Below are 22140 nucleotides of genomic sequence, written 5' to 3' on the forward strand. Positions count from 1 at the left end.
TAAATATAAAAATCTCTCAGCTTCACAGATCTCTGTATTAAAGCCTCTAATTTTACACAGCAGACTAAACAGCGCCCCCTGCTCTCAGTTCCCAAACTGCAGACAGAATCATCACCCCTCACTACTGCTTAAAGACACAGTAACCATAACAATAACAGCAGAATTATCACTTTAATGATCATCAGGATTGGTGGAGACGTTCATAAAGTAATCATTATTAATATTTAATTATGTATTAAATTATGAGTTTATATCTTCTGAATCCAGAGTGCTGATGGTAAGAAGGAGATGAGTTTCTGCTGCTGGGGTTTATTTCAGAGCTACAGAGGAAATGACATCATTTACAGACCGTCAACTGATCTGTGAGGAGGCCCATCTTCTAAAGTGAGAATATGCAAATGTGTGAAGATCTGGAGGCTGATAGAGATCTGTGTTCAGTTGTTGTTTAATCGAGTAAACAGTTGTAACCAAGCAACAGGACACAAGTACAGGCCCTCGTGCACCAGGACACAAGTACAGGCCCTCGTGCACCAGGAAAAAAGTACAGACCCTCATGCAGCAGGACACAAGCACATGCCCTCGTGCAGCAGGACACAAGTACAGGCCCTCGTGCAGCAGGACACAAGTACAGGCCCTCGTGCACCAGGACACAAGTACAGGCCCTCGTGCACCAGGTCACTAATACAGGCCCTCATGCACCAGGACACAAGTACAGGCCCTCGTACACCAGCACACAAGTACAGGCCCTCGTGCACCAGGACACAAGTACAGGCCCTCGTGCACCAGGACACAAGTACAGGCCCTTGTGCACCAGCACACAAGTACAGGCCCTCGTGCACCAGGACACAAGTACAGGCCCTCGTACACCAGCACACAAGTACAGGCCCTCGTGCACCAGCACACAAGTACAGGCCCTCATGCACCAGGACACAAGTACAGGCCCTCGTACACCAGCACACAAGTACAGGCCCTCGTGCACCAGGACACAAGTACAGGCCCTCGTGCACCAGGACACAAGTACAGGCCCTCGTGCACCAGGACACAAGGACAGACCCTCGTGCACCAGAACACAAGGACAGACCCTCGTGCACCAGGACACAAGTACAGGCCCTCATGCAGCAGGACACAGGTACAGTCCCTCATGCAACAGGACACAAGTACAGGCCCTCGTGCACCAGGTCACAAGTACAGGCCCTCGTGCAACAGGACACAAGTACAAGCCCTCATGCACCAGGACACAAGTACAGGCCCTCGTACACCAGCACACAAGTACAGGCCCTCGTGCACCAGGACACAAGTACAGGCCCTCGTGCACCAGGACACAAGTACAGGCCCTCGTGCACCAGGACACAAGGACAGACCCTCGTGCACCAGAACACAAGGACAGACCCTCGTGCACCAGGACACAAGTACAGGCCCTCATGCAGCAGGACACAGGTACAGTCCCTCATGCACCAGGACACAAGTACAGGCCCTCGTGCACCAGGTCACAAGTACAGGCCCTCGTGCAACAGGACACAAGTACAAGCCCTCGTGCACCAGGACACAAGTACAGGCCCTCTTGCACCAGGTCACAAGTACAGGCCCCTTGTGCAGCAGGACACAAGTACAGGCCCACGTGCAGCAGGACACAAGTACAGGCCCTCGTGCACCAGGACACAAGTACAGGCCCTCGTGCACCAGGTCACAAGTACAGGCCCCTTGTGCAGCAGGACACAAGAACAGGCCCTTGTGCATCAGGATACAAGTACAGGCCCTCGTGCAGCAGGACACAAGTACAGGCCCCTTGTGCACCAGGACACAAGTACAGGCCCTCGTGCAGCAGGACACAAGTACAGGCCCTCGTGCAGCAGGACACAAGTACAGGCCCACGTGCAGCAGGACACAAGTACAGGCCCTCGTGCAGCAGGACACAAAGCACAGGCCCTCGTGCAGCAGGACACAAGTCCAGGCCGTCGTGCAGCAGGACACAAGTACAGGCCCTCGTGCAGCAAGACACAAGTACAGGCCCTCGTGCAGCAGGACACAAAGTACAGGCCCTCGTGCACCAGGACACAAGTACAGGCCCTCGTGCAGCAGGACACAAGTACAGGCCCTCGTGCACCAAGTCACAAGTACAGGACCTCGTGGAGCAGGACTGTCAGTAGCAGTAGATTCAGGTTAAAAGTAGTTTGCATGGTTTCTGATCGGTATCAGTAGTGGTAAATGTGTTTTTATAATAGTTTTATTATATTTATTATATAATTTTAAAAGACAAATACTGAACATGTTACCCTTTAATTCCAGTAAGAAGTAGTAAGTAAAAAGCTACTGAACTGAATTGAGTTAAATGAGTTTGCAGAGCACTACCAGCTTATTACTGTGTGCATTTAGTTTGACAGTTCTGTAAACAGGAAGTAGAGACAGTATTATTTATATATATATGAATGTTGAACCGGAATAAACCACACACTTCACCTTTAGCGCAGTTTCTTCAGTCTTCACTCGCTGTTCTCCTGCTGCAGACGACGCTCAGTAAAGAGAGGTAAAAACAGATTTAATTTCTGTAATCTTTACGTATTTGTAGTAATATTTAAAAGTTTACTGTATTGTAAAACTGTAGAAAATCAATCATAAAAGTAGCCTGTGAACTGAATATGCTCGAATATTCCTATTTCTAGTTTAATACTGGATGAGAGGGATCAGTATTGATGGTAATGCTAAAATTATTTCTATAATGTAATGTACTCTGTAAATATATGCATATATACAGTGCTCTGTATTGTTTTATTTTTTATACTGTTTTATTTTTAAGTAAAATAAACTTTAATGATTGTTTGATGTTGTGCAGGCTGGTGTTTCTGCTGATGGTTGTTGGTGAGTCAGAAGATCCTACTGTAACTCCATCACTGAAACATCTGACTTTATCTCCCTCACTGTTCTCTTTCATCATGACTGTAGTGATTCACTGCTGAACTGATCATTAAACTGTTCTGGACTAGAACTAGACTCTCTCTAGAACTCCAGGAACCTCAGAGCTCTTCTCTCTTTGTGTTTTCTCTCAGAATCAGATATGAATCAGCCCAATAGCATTCTTAGTGCCCATGGTGGTGCACTTTTTGGCATGGGTGCCAAATTTGGCACAACACCTGTTTTTTCACACTTTTGTAGCTTAAACATTTTTAAAGTGCCCATGGGGGTGTATGTTTTGGCAGGGGTGCAAAAGTTTGACATAACATCTGCTTTTCACACTTTTGTAGCTTAATATCATTTTTAGTGCCCATGTGGGTGCACTTTTTAGCATGGATGTCAAATTTGGCACAACACATCTTTTTCACACTTTTCTAGCCCAATAGCATTTTAGTGACCATGGTGGTGCACTTTTAAGCATGGGTGTCAAATTTAGCACAAAAACCTTTTTTTTTACACTTTTGCAGCCCCATAGCATTTTAGTGTCCATTGGTTGCACTTTTTGGCAGGGGTGCCAATTTTGGCACTGCTTATAACTTAAAAAATAAAATAATACAATATTTTTAGGTGTTTTCTAATCAAACAGGTACATCATTAAATTGATTTGTTTTTGATTTTTTGGAAGGATGATGTGGGTATTGACAGGACTGAGGCCCAAGAGGCTACAAATAGAGGGCCTACCTTACATCCTGTACAAGACATGTCGTGATTTCATTGCTATCTCACACCCTGACAACTTAGTATATGTGTGTGTCAAATATTTCACATTTGCCTTGAATTAAATATACTATTAAAGCCAAAACTCCCTCAGCTTCACAGATCACTGTGTTAAAGCCACTAATTTCACACAGCAGACTAAACAGCGCCCCCCTGCTCTCAGTTCCCAAACAATAACAACAATTATCACTTTAATGATCATCAGGATTGGTGGAGACGTTCATAAAGTAATCATTATTAATATTTAATTATGTATTAAATTATGAGTTTATATCTTCTGAATCCAGAGCGCTGATGGTAAGAAGGAGATGAGTTTCTGCTGCTGCTGCTGGGGTTTATTTCAGAGCTAAAGAGGAAATGACATCATTTACTGGCCGTCAGCTGAACTGTGAGGAGGCCCATCTTCTAACGTGAGAATATGCAAATGTGTGAAGATCTGGAGGCTGATAGAGATCTGTGTTCAGGTCAGGGTCAGCTCAACTGTTGGTTACTCAAGTAAACAGTTGCAACCAAGCAGCAGCCCACAAACACAGTCAAAAGAGTCAAGAGTTAAGAGGCTTTTATTATCATTACATCTGAGTACAGGTACACAGTGTAGTAAAATTACATTTCTCTGGAACCATGGTGCAACATGGAACATCAAGTAATAGACAACATAAAGTGGAAGAGTGACGATAGTGCAAAATAAATCTATAACATTACAATAAATAAAATAAATACAGCAGACAAGACAGTTTAACAGGCTGATTGGAATAGAGGCATTTCAGTTCCAGTCTGTGTGAGAGTAGAGTGATGGGTGGGTTCAGTACAGTTCTTGTCTGTGCGTGTTAAGTGTAAGGGGGAGGACGAGTAGTGGTGGGGGGGATTCAGCTCTGTCTCTGTGCGTTGAGGAGTCTGGTGGAAGAAACTGTTGCTTCTGGTAGTGGAGGCTCTGTGTGTTGAGGAGTCTGAGTGCACTCTAAAAAGTAACTCTGAAGGCCTTTAGCCAATACTTAAGTAAATTCCCTGTTGTAAAATAAAAAAAAAAAGTTATATGAATTTGGGAGAATATTTATGTTCATTTATTGTTTTATTGAGTTGTGGTGAAATAAAAAAAATGGAAGTGTTGTTTCAACACACTTTCCTGACTAACCCAGACTCAATATATTCCACTAAACACTAAAAAGCAAAATTCATTTTCTGCCAACTTAATTATCTGTATTGGGCAACTTAATTTTCCCATCCTTCTGAATTCTCCCGCCCACTTGGACATGTTGGATATCACTCCAGAGAGTGTTATAGCTTAACTATTTTCATATGCCGAATATGTGGTTTGCTTCAGTGGTGTTTAAGTTTGCCAGTTTTTGACTGTGTCTGTACACTGTAAAACGTTACAGTCACATTAAGTTATGTGAACTTATTTGTTCTTTTCAATTCCAATTGCCATGACAAGTTTAGTATATTGAACTCAAGTTCCTTCGTTTTACATAAAAATAACTTAAAATAACATATTGTCTTAACTTCCTGTGAGTTATTCAAATTTACCCAAGTTTATTCAACTTACATTTTTAAGTTATTGGTTTAAAAAATGAAAGTGTGAAGATTTGTAAATGCAGAGAGGTAGAGTGATAAGCAGCAAGTTAGAAGACTAGAGTACTTTTTACAACTTTAAAACCGTGGCACATTGGGCTAAACACTTTTTAACCGACGCATAGCAATTAATAATAACAAGGAGCAAAAACTAAGAGGGGAATACTTTCAGCTGCGGAGTCACCAACACTCCAAAAAGTAATTCTGTGTTTTAGTCAGAAGAACTAATATTATTAAGTTGAGTGAACTCACCGGCCAGTACAACTCCATTGTTTTCAACCTGAAAACTTAAAAATGTTTGTTGAGCCAATGAAAAAATGTGATTTCAACCGACTTTTAGCTCTTTCTACAGTGTTGGTTCATGCAGCTTTCCTATAGGCTCCTGGTACCATATATCTGCATATTGGGTGTGGCCGCTCCCTTACTTACCATCTTTGTGTTGTTTGTTGTCCAAAGCTACCTTATCCTGGGTGTGCTGTAACATAATATAAGTGTTGATTGGCAGGTCTCAGTGTTGTAGAGCTGTAAGAGCACATTAACTTTATTCTGTGTTTCTAGTGATCACAGTATGCTGACTTTGAGCTACAGAGTTCACTCTTTACCCAGTTTACTCCTGTATTGCTCCAGTATTATACTGTCGGTATTGGCAGTTAAATAATAATATATTAAATATGTTGAGAATACCTATGGTTAACTTAAAATGATAAATTATGTGAATATTACTTGTTTTATTAACTTGAAAGTGTATGTTAAAATAAAGCTGAATTGTTAGTTTATTTGACTAAACAGATCATTTTTAAAAAAGGACAAATTAAACACTTAAGTTGTTTTAACTCAGTGCATCAAGTTGAAACAATAAGTAATGAGTATTTGAACAACTTGTTTAACTTAACATCTTGGTACAAAGGTTTTTATCAAGTTGAGTTAACTCAGCTTTTTAAGGCAGCAGGGGAACTTATGTTGCTGAGTTTAAACAACTTGAAATGTTTTACAGTGTAGGCAGAAACAAATTACCGGTAGGTTAGCAAGCTAGCCTAGCCAATTAACTCTGCCACAGACAGTCTTACAACCTTCAAGATTACTGCTACAACCCACAGATGTTTTTTTCATAAATTAATTATTTACTCGACTTCAGGTTTTAAAAAGGGCATTTATTAACGTCCATTCTTAGTTCCTCTGGAACAGGGAGCTGAAGTTTGCTAAAGTATTTACTAGCCTCTCGTTTTAATTCTTATTTGTTTGCATTTGCGTCCGCCTCTGCGTCCTCCCTGCACCCTCACCTGACAACAATACAATTAAATATAATTGTTATTATACTATATTGTACTTAATTATTTAAATAAAGGTAACTTGATTTTTTTGTGCAGTTAACGTAAAAATATCTGTTGATGGTGATAGTTATTAAGTTCATGCTATTTAAAAATGCTTTCTACTATAACTGAAAAACTAATTCACCCTACTTAAAATACTTTTATGGATCAAAGATCAATTCTACAAGAAGTTGACACAACGCAAAAAGTCTATTGCAGACTGTTGTGTTAATTTTTTTGTTGACACAAGGCTTTATTTTTTAGAGTGTGCCTGGCAGATGAAGCTGTTGCAGAGTCTGGTAGTGGAGGCTTTGTGTGCATCTTCAGATCGAAGATGCTGGTGGCTTTGCGGATGCAGCTCTCCTAAAGTCAACAACCATCTCTTTGGTTTTATTCACGTTCAGAGAGAGGTTTTTGGTTCTGCACCAGTCCGTCAGTCACTGCACCTCCTCTCTGTATGCTGACTCATTGTTCTTGCTGATGGGGCCAACTACAGTTGTGTCATCAGTGAACTTGATTATGTGGTTTGAGCTGTACTTTGCAGTCATGAGTCAGCAGAGTGAACAGCAGTGGACTGAGTGCAGTAGAGATGGCATCGTCTGTTGATCTGTTTGGACGATATGCAAACTGCAGTCGGTCCAGTGAGGAGGGGAGCTGTTTTTTGATGTGCCTCATGACCAGCTTCTCAAAACACTTCAAGATGATTGGAGTAAGTGCGATGGGACAGTAGTCATTGAGGCAGGACACTCGAGACTTATTTGGCACTTGTGCATCCAGGCTAGTCTTGACGCACGTTGGAAGGTCTGCAGTACTCAGAGAACTGTTGAAAATGTTCATGAGAACATCTGCAAGCTGTTGTGCACATCCTTTCCATGGGTTGACAGTGGTGGCACAGTACCTGGTCGTTTGGAGGAGGTGTGGTCTTCCTTGCTGTCGTGTAGAATGCCTTGTCATCACTTGTGCATCCAGGCCTGTCTGTAGCAGTAGATTCAGATGTGTTAAAAGTAGTTTGTGTGGTTTCTGATCAGTATCAGTAGTGTTAGAGGGTTATGATTGGTGATTGGGGGAGAGCTGAAATCTCTAGAATATTTACTTTACCTTTTCTACTCTGTGTTTCAATGTGTGTTCCCTTATAATAATCCCTTATATATTTATTATATAGTCTTAAAAGACAAGTACTGAACATGTTACCCTTTAATTGCAGTAATAAGTAAAAAGTTATTAGACTGAATTGAGTTAAATTAGTTTGCAGAGCACTACTAGCTTATTACTGTGTGCATTTCTTTGACAGTTCTGTAAACAGGAAGTAGTTACAGTATTATTTAAATGAATGCAGGACCGAAATAAACCACAAGCTATATCAGCTTTAACTTCAGCGCTGTTTCTTCAGTCTTCACTCGCTGTTCTCCTGCTGCAGACGACACTCAGTTCAGAGAGGTAAAAACAGCTCAATTTCTGTAATTTTTATTTATTTATAGCAATATTTAAAAGTCTGAACTGTAAAACTGTAGAAAATCAATCATAAAAGTTGCCTTTGAGGTAAATGTGCTAGATCATTCCTATTTCTAATTCAATACTGGTTGAGATGGATCAGTATTGATTGTAATGCAAAAATGACTTCTATCATTTGATGTACTCTCTCTATACTGTATTAATATATATATATATATATATATATATATATATATATATATATATATATATATATATATATATATATGTGTGTGTGTGTGTACAGTGGTGTGTTTGTATTTTTTATTTTTTGTATGGTTTTATCTTTAAGTATAAAGCTTTATTGTTTGATGTTGTGCAGACTGATGATGTCACTTCCTCTGGTGTTTCTGCTGATGGTTGTTGGTGAGTCAGAAGATCCTACTGTAACTCCATCACTGAAACATCTGACTTTATCTCCCTCACTGTTCTCTTTCATCATGACTGTAGTGATTCACTGCTGAACTGATCATTAAACTGTTCTGGACTAGAACTAGACTCTCTCTAGAACTCCAGGAACCTCAGAGCTCTTCTCTCTTTATGTTTTCTCTCAGAATCAGATCAGTGTTGTTCAGTAGCTGCTGGAGTTTCTGACTGTCTGATAATCTCCAGCCTCAGTAATCAGATCTTTACTGCATCTTATGTTTCAGGAGCTTCTGGAGCAGAGTGGAGTATGAAATACATCCAGCAGGAAATATGTGCTTTAAATGGATCTACAGTGTTTATGAACGGGACTTTACACATCCAGAACGTCTTACAGTGAATAAGTCATTTTGGGTTATAGATGTAGTTCCAAACCAAGAGCCACCTGATCTGAGTACAGTTTCAAGTTTCTCAGGCAGGGTTGAGTATTTAGTTGATAAAAATAATAATTTCGCCCTCAAACTGAGTAACGTAATGAAAAAGGATGAACATAAGTACTGCTTCAGAGTCTTAACAGATGTAGAAACAGATAAATGGATAAGAACACCTGGAATAAAACTCAGAGTTACAGGTAAGTTAAAGCAGAGCTTCTCAATGTTTTCATGTTTTAATAAATCACTTTCCTGATCTGATGGTTCTCAAATTATCTCAGAGCTCCATGTAGAATCTCCTGGAGAAGTGACAGAAGGAGAATCAGCAGTTCTGACGTGTAAAACCACCTGCAGTCTGACTGATCCAACATTCATCTGGTACAAAGATGGACCTCCTTTAACCACAGAGACGATCCAGAAGAATCAGCAGCTCCACCTGCAGACAGTCAGCAGTGAGGATGCAGGCAGTTATAGCTGTGCTGTAAGAGGATCTGAACATCTCCCCTCTACTGCTCAAACTCTCAGAGTCAGACGTGAGTAAAGTTCTCATTCTTCTCTAAACTCTGGGAATGGTTGAACCACACAGTGATATTAGAGATTAGCAAGAAACGCTAAAGTCAGATCTGTCTCTAGATCCTCCAAAGAGCGTCTCAGTGTCCATCAGTCCCTCTGGTGGAATAGTGGAGGGAAGTTCAGTGACTCTGACCTGCAGCAGTGATGGAGACCCACCTGTGGAGATCTACACCTGGTTTAAAGAAGGTGGAGACTCACCTGTAGGATCTGGACAGAGTTTCAGCATCATCAACATCACTGCTGATCACACTGGACTGTACTACTGTGAAGCTCAGAATGCAGTTGGAGTTCAGAAAGGATCTGTGATGATTGATGTTCAGAGTAGGTGGTGAATAATAATGTAAATAGTTCCAGTATTTAAATAAAGACTCAGTAAAGTGATGGAAATGATCTTCTTCCCTCAGAAAATCAGATCAGATCTGCAGTTTGGTTCACAGTGGGAGGAGGAGGAGGATTTCTTCTTCTTCTTCTCTTTCTGATGGTCTTGTTCTTTATCTACAGGTCAGTACAGTTTAGCTCTAAGTCTCCTCATTCAGGAAGTTCTGTTATGTAAAGGTTTGGTTTTGTGTTCCTTCATCACAGGATGAAGAAAAGAACTGCTGGATCTGAAGGTACTGGATCAAATCAGGTAAATTTATCTTATTAATCACTGATAAGCACATGTTATTATGAGGTTCACCAGGAGGTGGCAGTAATTTCCTTTAGATCAAATCAACACATCTAATCTAACTCAATAAAACATGATTAATTAATCTCCTTCATGATCTGGATCAGATGTGATGGAACAGGTTATGCTGGAGAAGCTGCAGTTCAGTGGATCCAGAACCAGAATTAAAACACTGCTTTAGAAAATCCCTGTAATGCTGTAATTCCACACTGTGTCCTGTAGGGGGCAGTAGGTGTCTCTGTAGGGTTTATGGGATATAAGTGAGAAAAGGTGAGGGTGCTGTCCAAGGTGCTGATCTAAGAGATGAACCTGAATCAGAACTTCTGATTACAGAACATGATCTTTTTAATAAATATTAGAAATTGATCTATTTTATGAATATTTGAGAAATATTCTGTATAGATATTGAGTTTAGACTTCGAGAAGCTTCTAGAACTATGAGATCAATCAGGAAGTTTCTAGAACTGTCCAGAATGGTGTAGAACTTTCTATAACTTTATGGGACTGAATAACCAATCATTTCATACGATGTTCTGATGAGGAAGTGAACTTGTGTATAGAGCTATAGTTCATTTAGATCATTAATTTAGGCATCATTCATTCCAGCAGATGCATTTTGCTCATTCTGTGTACAATTTATGAAGAAAGAAATAAAAAAGTTCTCAGTTCTGAATGTTTTTGGCTATTTTTGTTGATGGGAAGTGATTGGGGGATTTTAAAAACTGTAATTCCTGATGGGTTTTTAAGGCTTTTACACAGATTTTTCATGTTGTCTATGTTATTTTGGAACTGACTGGATACAAGTGCACACTACTAAAGAAAGAACTGCGAATTTTTTGAAAAAGCGATATAATAAATATAATAAACGCATTTTTGTGCATGTGAAATGTTCATTGTTGCTATGAGATAAGTCACAATATGGTGTTTTTTCTTAATAAATGCAAAACTATCAAAGTTAATGAGGAAATTTGGTGTTTATATACATGAGAGCAGTTAAAATATAAGAGTTAGAACTAAAAACAGATCAAACACAGTGTTCTATAGTGAATCAGAGTGTTTTAAAGTGTTGAAAGTGATCCTGATTGATGAGTTTAGACTCTTGATCTCCATCATTCTGATCTCCACATCTCCTCTAACCGTCCCCCCAGCAGAACCCTGACCCTAATGCTAAAGACCCCACCTACACAGCTCTCCAGCGCAGAACCAGGTCCTCTGATGATGAGTACCAGACTCTCGCAGTGAGTGTCTCTTCATAAACCCTTCCTCTAGATCTTTAAAGAGTTCCTAGCTCTCTAAACCCAGTGGAGATCTTTCATTCTTCTCTTTCATCTTCTGCTTTATTCTATCTCTCCCTCCCACAGGCTGCTCAGGCCAGGTCTACTGACGACACCTATGAAGCTCTGGACCCTCAGTCCAGGTCTCCAGAGTACGAGACTCTAGCAGTGAGTTCCACAGTTTAAAGATCATCACACTTTAACACAGAACATAAGTACCTTCTTCCAGGTAACAGACTGAGTTCTAACCTGGATTTATTTCCTCAGACTGAAGATTAGACTGTTGGAGTGAAGGTGGGAGACTGTAGACCAGTTCTGATACACTTTACTGACTTTATTCCTTTTTCAGACGCTGAGAATCCAACACTGAGAAGAAGATCAGCCTGGAGAATGATCTCACCTGCTGAAGAGAGGCACATTTATTCTATTATACATTACTGTTTATTCTAACTCTCTTTTCTTCTGCTCTTCTTTCTCTTCTTTTGTTTTTCGATCGTAGGGTAATAGAGGCACTCTGTCTCTTTCAATTAAACATATCTACTAGTGGATTAAGACTTTTTCTGAAAAAATAACAGCTTTGTTTAGGGCGTGTCAACGTGTCTTTGCTACCGTAACGATGGGAAAAGTACACCTTGCACATCTTAAAAACCACAAAAGGCATGTACTACTGTACTTATATTTTCTTGTTCTTTGCATTTAAAAAAACTGTATTTGTTTCATCTTTTTAAATAAAGTTGGCGAATGCAAGTTTGGACTTTTGGGCTGATTTTATAAACGATTCGATCAGCAAAAGCACTGTGTCTACATCAACCTGTGAATTAGTATTCATGGCCCCGCCCACATCGGCTCAGGACTGCCCACAGACAGAGCTGAATTCCTGCGTTATTTGTGCGAATAACACATCAGTGTTTATATACTTTACTCAGTAATTCAGAGCTAAGAAACAAATGGTTAGAATTAGTCTATGGAGGAAAAACACCACCAGCCAGGTACAATTGAGATAGGTAGGTGTTTAGATGTTTACAACAGTTCAAGTCAAGTCAAGTAGTTTTATTGTCAATACTGCATATGTACAGGACATACAGAGAATTGAAATTACGTTACTCTCCTTCCCAATTTTACAGCAGGTACAGATAATAGATATAATAAAGGAGAATGGGAGACACTATGTGTACAATACAGCAGGGACACAAATAGACATACATGAGACAGAAACAAGGTGCAGTAGTGTGGGGAGAAATAGATATATAAATATAAGTAAATAAGTAAAAATAGATATATAATTATAATATAAAAGAGTGGGAGACACTATATGTTCAATACAGCAAGACACAATAAACATACGTAAGACAATAGTGCAATATTGATGGTGATTGAGATGGAACGACAGTATAAATAGTATATTTCTACCAGTCCTGACTGTATCGTACTGAACATCATCATCATGATCAGGAGCTCCAGAGGAAGCATCACCTGCAGTCTCTACAGGTCTGGATCTGCTGTGAGTAACGGTGGCGTACTGGACGTCATCCTGAAGAAGATCATTCATTATAAAGATACTAAACATCTTATTTACTGAAGACTGAATAGAAACATCACTGAAATATGATGGATTGTGTTCTGCTGGATATTTTACCTGATCTGATCCATCCTGATCAGATCCAGCATCTCTCTTCTTCATCCTGAAACAACAGAACACTTACAGTGTTTAACGCAATGCTATAAACCAAATGAAGTTCTACCATGTTCTACTAAATTCTACTGACCTGGAGATGAAGATTAAGATCAAAATAAAGAGAAGAAGAAGAAGAAATCCTCCTCCTCCTCCTCCCACTGTGATCCAAACTGCAGATCTGATGTTTTTCTGAGGGAAGAAGATCATTTTCATCACTTTACTGAGTCTTTATTTAAATACTGGAACTATTTACATTATTATTCACCACCTACTCTGAACATCAATCATCACAGATCCATTCTGAACTCCAACTGCATTCTGAGCTTCACAGTAGTACAGTCCAGTGTGATTAACAGTGACGATCATGAATATTCATACATGCAAACATATAGCCTCTGATTGGCTAACAGCACTGCAGCAGAGAACACCTACCTGCCTTCCCCCACACAGTCAATTTTACAGCTCTAAACCTGAAAAAAGGACAAAATGTTTTTAGAAATACAGGTTTGGTTATTAAGATAAAGCACTGAATGCTGGATTAAGTAAACCCTAAAGTTAAATCACAACAAGCCCAAAAGAAACGTGATCAATGCATTAATAATGTTTTATTCAGCTAAACTAACGCTACTAAACTCTTACCTCAGACGTGGTGATTTGGTGTTCGGGCAGTTTCACCCCATTGAAGCCCCAGAGTCGCTTTATATCATAAAATCCGATGTGAATGGTGGCGATTTGACCGGTGTTCTGTCGAGTTGTGCTGCCTTGTCAAACCGTGCTTCCCTAGTGTTTATTTAAGGTCTGGGAAAAACGCAGAATCAACCGGAGATCCGATTTAAAACTACAGTTACTCACTCACTATAGCTAACGCTAACTAGCTCTGTAAACAAAAGCTGAAAGCTCCGCCTGTGGGCAGTCTTGAGCCGAGGTGGGCAGGGCCATGAACTCACTGGTTGATGTCGACACCAAATGTCTCCCTGATCAACTCATATTTCTGAGGATTTCCTTTTTTTCGCTACGGCAGACAAGGGAGGTTGAGGAAGAGTTTTATGTTCAGCATCATAAACAACTCAGAGAGACCTGCTGTATTCACAAAGAACAAGACATTACCCATGATCTCTTTAGCTCTTTAGAATAACTCTTAAATAAAGTAACATAAAATAACACAATCAGAGGCATGTTTAACATGTGCATATTATTTTTATTACAGCTGTAATTTAACAAATCATTTTAATGTTAGTTCACTTAATTTAGAGCATTAGAGCATGTCCATCCTATCCTATATAACTGTGTTATACACAATGTGTTATTCAGCCAGAATCTCTAAATTGGGTAAATATGTACAGAATTCCACATTTCATATCAAGAACATGTTGCACATTATTTTTAGCATAAGCAAAATTCAAGCTCTCAGCTCTGCTTATACATTACGTCAATTCCTCTTACAATAAAAGCTTTAAAAAAATGAGCACATAGAAATCTGCAGGTAAAATTATCTCAGGGATTTGGGTTAAAATGCAGACTTTTTAAATAAAAAACAAGAAGGAAAATCTAAAGCTTGCATAAAAAAGTTTAATATACTGAGATCAGAAGCAATCATTCCATTCTGCTCCTCCTCTAGTTTACCATGTGATGATGATGGTGGTGATGATTGATGATGGTGATGCTAGTGATGATGGTGGTGATGGTAATGATGATGGTGATGATGGTGGTGATGGATGTGATGATGGTGGTGATGGTGATGCTGATGATGATGGTGGTGATGGATGTGATGATGATGGTGGTGACGGTGATGATGCTGGTGATGATTGTGATGATGGTGATGATTGTGATGATGGTGATGCTGGTGGTAATGATGGTGGTGATGGTGATGGTAGTGATGATGATGGTGATGGGGGTGATGATGATGATGATGCTGGTGGTGATGGTGATGATGATGGTGATGCTGGTGGTGATGGTGATGATGATGGTGGTGATGGTGGTGATGATGATGGTGATGGTGGTGATGATGGTGATGACGGTGATAATGGTGATGATGGTGATGATGGTGGTGACGGTGATGATGCTGGTGATGATTGTGATGATGGTGATGCTGGTAATAATGATGGTGGTGATGGTGGTGATGGTGATGGTGGTGATGGTGATGACGGTGATAATGGTGATGATGGTGATGATGAAGGTGGTGATGATGGTGATGATGATGGTGATGGTGGTGATGATGATGATGATGATGCTGGTGGTGATGGTGATGACGGTGATGATAATAATGATGGTGATGATGGTGATCTCAGGGTTGATTGCTTTCATTCTATGGGAAAAACCCCACAAGATTGTGTTTTTTAGGTATACATTTTTAGATGTTTATATTAAACAAAATCAACTTCATTTCAAAAATTGGCTGATTGGCTGATGGCGATTAGACGCAGATGATTGGACGTTAGCAGGGGGGCTGTATTATTGATTATTGACTGATTTGCATATTGAGAGTGTCTGCGTACCAAAGTACAGGAACCTTAGAGGCACTGCAGAGGCGGAAATGACCGAAATAAAAGCGTTTTTTTTAAAGGTTAGGAAATGTTCATAAAAGTTTTAAGCAGGACTGGTATATTTTATTACTTCAGCTTTTAACGAAAAAAATATGATTTAGGGTTTACTGGCTCTATAATTGTCATGGGACAATGTTCTCATGACCAACACATTTTCACCCATCGTGGAAAAACCTTTTAAACAGGCTCTTTCACAGCAAACCCATTAAATATTTAAAAAGGCTACATTGATTGCTGTTGGTTCAGATATGCTTGGGCTATGGAATTTTATTTTTTTGTTGGGTTTGGTTGGTCATGCGTTCCAAAAAGTCATCAAAAAGCACCGCTGAAAGATTTTCTGATATGTGAACTGGATTTCTAGTCTTTAAAAGCCAAATTAATCTAATGAACTTGGTTGTTTTTAATCAAAATAATATAAAATCCATGCAAATATCTACATTTTGTTCATATTTACATAGTAAATGAACACATATTTTACTTAATTAATTAATTCATTCATTAAGTTTTTAATCTTCAAGCCAACTACCAAAACATCACTCTTTAAAAGATATTCCACATCTTAGTAATTTTAAAGAATTGAATAAAACTATTTACAACAAGTTTGTAAGTTTGCTTACTTTTCCATTTTTAAACAGTGCCATCCACATTCTCGTAATCAGCAATACTGGAAGAGTCATCATAATCATCATCATCATCATCATCAGGAGGATGGGCTTTATCTCCAACATCCTGCAAAACCAAGAAAAGAGAACATCAGCAGATGCTTTAAAACTGAACTATAAAAACCCAGTAAAGAAAACTCACCTCTACATTCCCATAAACAGGAGTACTGGAGGAATCTTCATCAGGAGGATGGGCTTTATCTCCAACATCCTGCAGAACCAAGAAAAGAGAACATCAGCAGATGCTTTAAAACTGAACTATAAAAACCCAGTAAAGAAAACTCACCTCTACATTCCCATAAACAGGAGTACTGGAGGAATCTTCATCAGGAGGATGGGCTTTATCTCCAACATCCTGCAGAACCAAGAAAAGAGAACATCAGCAGATGCTTTAAAACTGAACTATAAAAACCCAGTAATGAAAACTCACCTCTACATTCCCATAAACAGGAGTACTGGAGGAATCTTTATCAGGAGGACAAGAGATATCTCCAACATTCTGCAGAACCAAGAAAGTAAGATCACTGATCAGAATTAGAGTCTCAGTGAGAAGAGCTCTGGGTTCTCAGAGGTTCTCAGAGGATCAGGGAGCAAAGCAAAGACCTGGAAACCAAATCCCTTGAGGAACATTGATGGACTGATCTACTGATATAAGAACTTTGTGAGAACTCACCTGGTAGATGTCCTCATCCGTATTCACATCCTGCTTCTTCCGTCTCCTTGTAGAAAACAAAAATAAATATTAAAACAGGAGACGAATGTCTCAGATTGAAAAACAACCCAATCTTTACATTCTTATTCATTTTCTCACCTCATGCAGAAAAGTCCAGTAAGAAAAGCTGCAAGCCCACAAACTCCAACCACTCCACCAACTGCATACAGCACCACCCAGAGACCTGCTGAGATATTACACGTAAATACACTGCTCAAAAACAAGATAATAAAGGGAACACTTAAACAACACAATATAACTCCAAGTATATCAAACTTCTGTGAAATCAAACTGTCCATTCTTAAGAAGAAGCATTTCTTGATGTGAATCATGCCTCCCACACAAAAGATCAGCTCTCAGAAGACCTACATTCAAGAATTGTTGACTTGCATGAAGCTAGAAAGGGTAACAAAAGTGTTTCTAAAAGCTTTGATGTTCATGTGTCCATGGTAAGACAGACGCTCTACAAATGGAGAAAGTTCAGCACTGTTGCTGCTACTCTCTCTAGGCGTGGTAAAGTCCTGTAAAGATGACTGCAAGAGCACAGCGCCAAATGATCAATGAGGTGAGTTCTTGTGTGACTATTGAGCATGTTTGGGATGCTCCTGATTGGTGTCACACCAGATACTGACTGGTTTTCTGAACCTCCATGAATTTCACAATACTGTAAAATTGCAATTTTAGAGTAGCTTTTGTTGTGGCCATCCCAAGGTATACCTGTATATAATCACTGTGTCTAATCAGCATATTAATATACCGCACCTGTGACTGTTCATAGAAAAAGTCTTAAATCTTTGAGTTGGGAGCAAAACCCAAAGTGTTGCTTTCATATTTTTGTTCAGTCTATATAATCAAGTGTCTCACCCTTGATATTGACCAGTACAGCAGCTGATCTCTGAGCTCCATGTTGGTTTTGAGCCTGGCAGTAGTAGGATCCACTCTGTAGAGGAACATAACTGTGTCCAGATCCTACAGGTGAGTCTCCACCTTCTTTAAACCAGGTGTAGTTCTCCACAGGTGGGTCTCCATCACTGCTGCAGGTCAGATTCACTGAACTTCCCTCCACTATTCCACCAGAGGGACTGATGGACACTGAGACGTTCTTTGGAGGATCTAGAGACAGATCTGACTTTAGCGTTTCTTGCTAATCTCTAATATCACTGTGTGGTTCAACCATTCCCAGAGTTTAGAGAAGAATGAGAACTTTACTCACGTCTGACTCTGAGAGTTTGAGCAGTAGAGGGGAGATGTTCAGATCCTCTTACAGCACAGCTATAACTGCCTGCATCCTCACTGCTGACTGTCTGCAGGTGGAGCTGCTGATTCTTCTGGATCATCTCTGTGGTTAAAGGACGTCCATCTTTGTACCAGATGAATGTTGGATCAGTCAGACTGCAGGTGGTTTTACACGTCAGATTTACTGCTGATTCTCCTTCTGTTACTTCTCCAGGAGATTCTACATGGAGCTCTGAGACAAGAAGCTTAATTTAAATTATTTTTATTATTTTTTTCTATTTAGTTTGGGAACATTTACGTATTTAGTTCATATTTAATCAGTAAAACATATTACTGCGTGACTCACCAGTAACTTTGAGAATGAAATTATCTTTTCCTCTCCATTTGTTTTTCCCCTCATCTGCTTTGATTCTGAAGTTGTACTTGCGTTCATCCTTCTTCGTTACGTTACTCAGTTTGAGAGAGTAGTACGTTTTATTATCAGTTAAACACTCAACCCTGCCTGAGTAATCTGGATCTAATCTCAGATCAGTCGGCTCCACCCAAGGATTTGGGAATTTTATACAAAATGCTGCTTTCACTTTATTTTGTCCTAAATCTTCTGGGAGTGTAAAATTGCCTCTAATAAACACTGTAGATCCTTTTAAAGCACACATTTCCTGCTGTTTGTATGTCACAACCCAGTCTGGTTTAGAAGCTCCTGAAACAAATGATGCAGTAAAGATCTGATTACAGAGGCTGAAGATTTCTGTAGACTACAGCTCTATAGAAATAAAAATAATAATATAGCCGCAAGCGGCAATCATCGGGTTCAAGCACCAACTTGCACAATGGTGCCTACTGGAGCATTGAATGGTGATGTGTAAGAAGGTCTAATATGATTGGAGATGCCCTGTCACATTTAGAAATTATCAAGTTTTTCACCTGTTATTAATGTTGAGCAGAGGCCTTTCAACCTGATCAGTGCTTAAATTCACATGTAAATCTAGTGAACTTTGTAGGATATTCATTAAGTGAGTTAGAACTAGTCAAAAGGTGTCTACATGTTATTGGTATTGATCAGGTGGCTTCAACCAGAATGTTCACAAAGTGGTATTCAGATTGACCTTTGAACCTTTGCAGAACAAGCTGAAATGTTTGACCAAACAAGTTTGAATTAACACAAAGGAGTGAATGTTCTGATATGACATGTAATTACGAAGTTATTATAAATCTAGTTCTGAATTAAATGGCGCTTCATCAAGCACCAACTAGCACAATGGTGCCTACTAGAGCATAGGATGGTGATGTGTAAGAAGGTCTAACACAATTGGAGACATTCTGTCACATTTAAAATGATCAAAAGTCTTTCACCTGTTATTAATGTTGAGAAGAGGCACAAAGGAGTGAATGTTCTGATATGACATGTAATGTCAAGTTATTCTTAATCTAGTTCTGTATTAAATGGCGCTTCATCAGAGTGATATTGTACAGAGGTCTTTAACATTGTGAGATTACAGCAAATACTGCAGAGTTACAGCAATTTAGGTTAGAAATTCCAAGGACGCACAGATTGCTTGATGCCTGGAGAGTATTGTATGTGAAATTTTCACAAATGTTTTTAATGAACATTTACCTAGAGACTCTACAGTGTGCAGCAAGACTAAAATGGAGGTGATAGGCCAAATATCCAGAGAGTAGTTTCAATATAGCTATTTTCAAACAATTAGCAATTATGAATGAACAAAGCACTTTTTAAACATAGTTGTATTGAGAAATTTGTCAGAGCCACTGTACTAAATATGGCAAAAACAATTAGATGTCAAAATAGTACAGCATGATTGACATATACTCGTTTTTTTGGAACAGCGCCCCCCAGTGGGCGGATTGTTTCAGCACTTTGCAGGTCACTACAGTGTCTCCACCTGAACATAACTGCCAAATATCATCCAGATTGGGCAACATTCAGCCTGCCAAAATGTCTGCTGAATGCTGATTGGCTGATGGTGTTCAGCCATGTTGATTGATTAAGTTGCCCTTTGAACATCCTTTAGAGGCTGTATGATAGATTCTGCATGCAAAGTTTCAACTTGCTAGGTAGCACGGTTGCTGAGAAACAGTGCTCCAAATTTACCTCTTGAAGTGAATGGGGCATATATCCGGAAGGACTAATTTGCATATGGCGGCCATATTGTTTACATATTTCAACTTTTTCTTAATGAATATTGAAGCGCATGCTCTCACGAGTGTTTTGATACCAAACATGCCAGGATTGGTCAAAATTCCTAGGACTAGTTTGCAAAAGTAGGTTTTGCCTATTATGCAAATTAGCACAAAATCTATATAGACGGAAGTGCATGGTCCAAATTGGAAAGTTGTTGGTATTGACCCAAGGAATCCATCAAAAAAAGAATTTTGAATGTAGGTCTTATGGTTTTTGAGTTATTGAGAAAATTGTGAAAAATGAATTTCCTTGTTTATAGCGCCACCACTTGACCAATCGGTGCCATTTTTGTTGTCCACCGAGATTCACTGATCCTACATCTACCTACCAAGTTTCATTTCTCTATGACTTACGGTTTAGGCTGCACAACTGTTTTTACAGGAGAAAAAGAATAATAATAATAATAATAATAATAATAATAATAATAATAATAATAATAATAATAATAATAATAATAATAATAAGAAGAAGAAGAAGAAGAAGAAGAAGAAAAATCTTAGCAAAAACAATAGGGTTCTACGCACCTTCGGTGCTTGAACCCTAATAATTAACGGGGTGGAGGGGAGTGGTGGTGGGTGCACAGTTGTTTTAGGAAAGACATAAAGTGATAAAAATTTAATTTTCTCTTGAAGAAAAAAAACCTAGGCACTAGGAAAACTATTACTACTTAAAACATGTAAACTTAGAATAACCTACAGCTGCTGATGACAAGAGGAACAACTGCAAACATAACTGCATACAGTTGCAATAAAAAGTATGTAAACTCTTTTGGATTATACTTGGATTTCTGCATAAATTGGTCATTTAATGTGTTCTGATCTTCATCTACGTCACAACAATAGACAAACACAGTCTGCTTAAGATAAACCCACACAAAAAAAGTTATATGTTTGCATGGTTTTATTGAACACAACATGTTAATATTCACAGTAAGGAGCGGAAAAAGTGTGTGATCCCCTAGACTAATGACTTTTCTAAAAGCTAACAATTGGAGGCAGGATGTAATGAAATGTGATTGGATGGGTTGGGTAAAGCTTCATTGCCCTATAAAAAACATAAACACACCAGTTTTGAGTTTTGAGCTGTTTTTAAGAAGCATTGCTTGATGTGAATCATGCCTCTCAGAAAACCTATGTTCAAGAATTGTTGACTTGTTGCATGAAGCTGGAAAGGGTTACAAAAGTATCTCTAAATGCCTTGATGTTCATGTGTCCACGGTCTACAAGACAGACGCTCTACAAATAGAGAAAGTTCAGCACTGCTGCTACTCTCCCTAGGTTTGGTAAAGTCCTGTAAAGGTGACTGCAAGAGCACAGCACAGAATGATCAATGAGGTGAGGAAGAAGAGAGTGACCTCAAGAGAGAGATTCACACCAGATATCCCATAATATTATAGCTGAACTGAAACAGTTTAGTGAAGAGGAATGATCCAAATTTCCTCCTGACCATTCTGCAGGTCTGATCTGCAGCTACAGGAAACGATTGGTTGAGGGTTTTGATGCCAAAGGAGGATCAACCAGTTATCAAATCCAAAGATTCACATACTTTTCCCTCCTTACTGTGAATGTTAACATGCTGTGTTCAATAAAATCATGCAAACATATAATTGACTGTGTGGTTTTAGTTTAATCAGACTGTGTTTGTCTATTGTTGTGACTTAGATGAAGATCAGAACACATTTAATCACCAATTTATGCAGAAATCCAAGTATAATGCCAAAGGGTTCACATACTTTTTCTTGCAACTATGTATCATCTCCTGAACT

The 22140-nt window shown here is 39.2% G+C and overlaps 1 pseudogene; it reads left to right on the forward strand.

Moving 5' to 3' along the window:
- Window positions 1-1421: 1421 nt before the first annotated feature.
- The window catches only part of LOC125785620 (hemicentin-1-like), an 83436-nt pseudogene continuing 62717 nt past the window's right edge, over window positions 1422-22140 (forward strand).

This window comes from Astyanax mexicanus, chromosome 21 (genome assembly GCF_023375975.1).
Source record: "Astyanax mexicanus isolate ESR-SI-001 chromosome 21, AstMex3_surface, whole genome shotgun sequence".
NCBI classification, from domain to species: Eukaryota; Metazoa; Chordata; class Actinopteri; order Characiformes; family Acestrorhamphidae; genus Astyanax; species Astyanax mexicanus.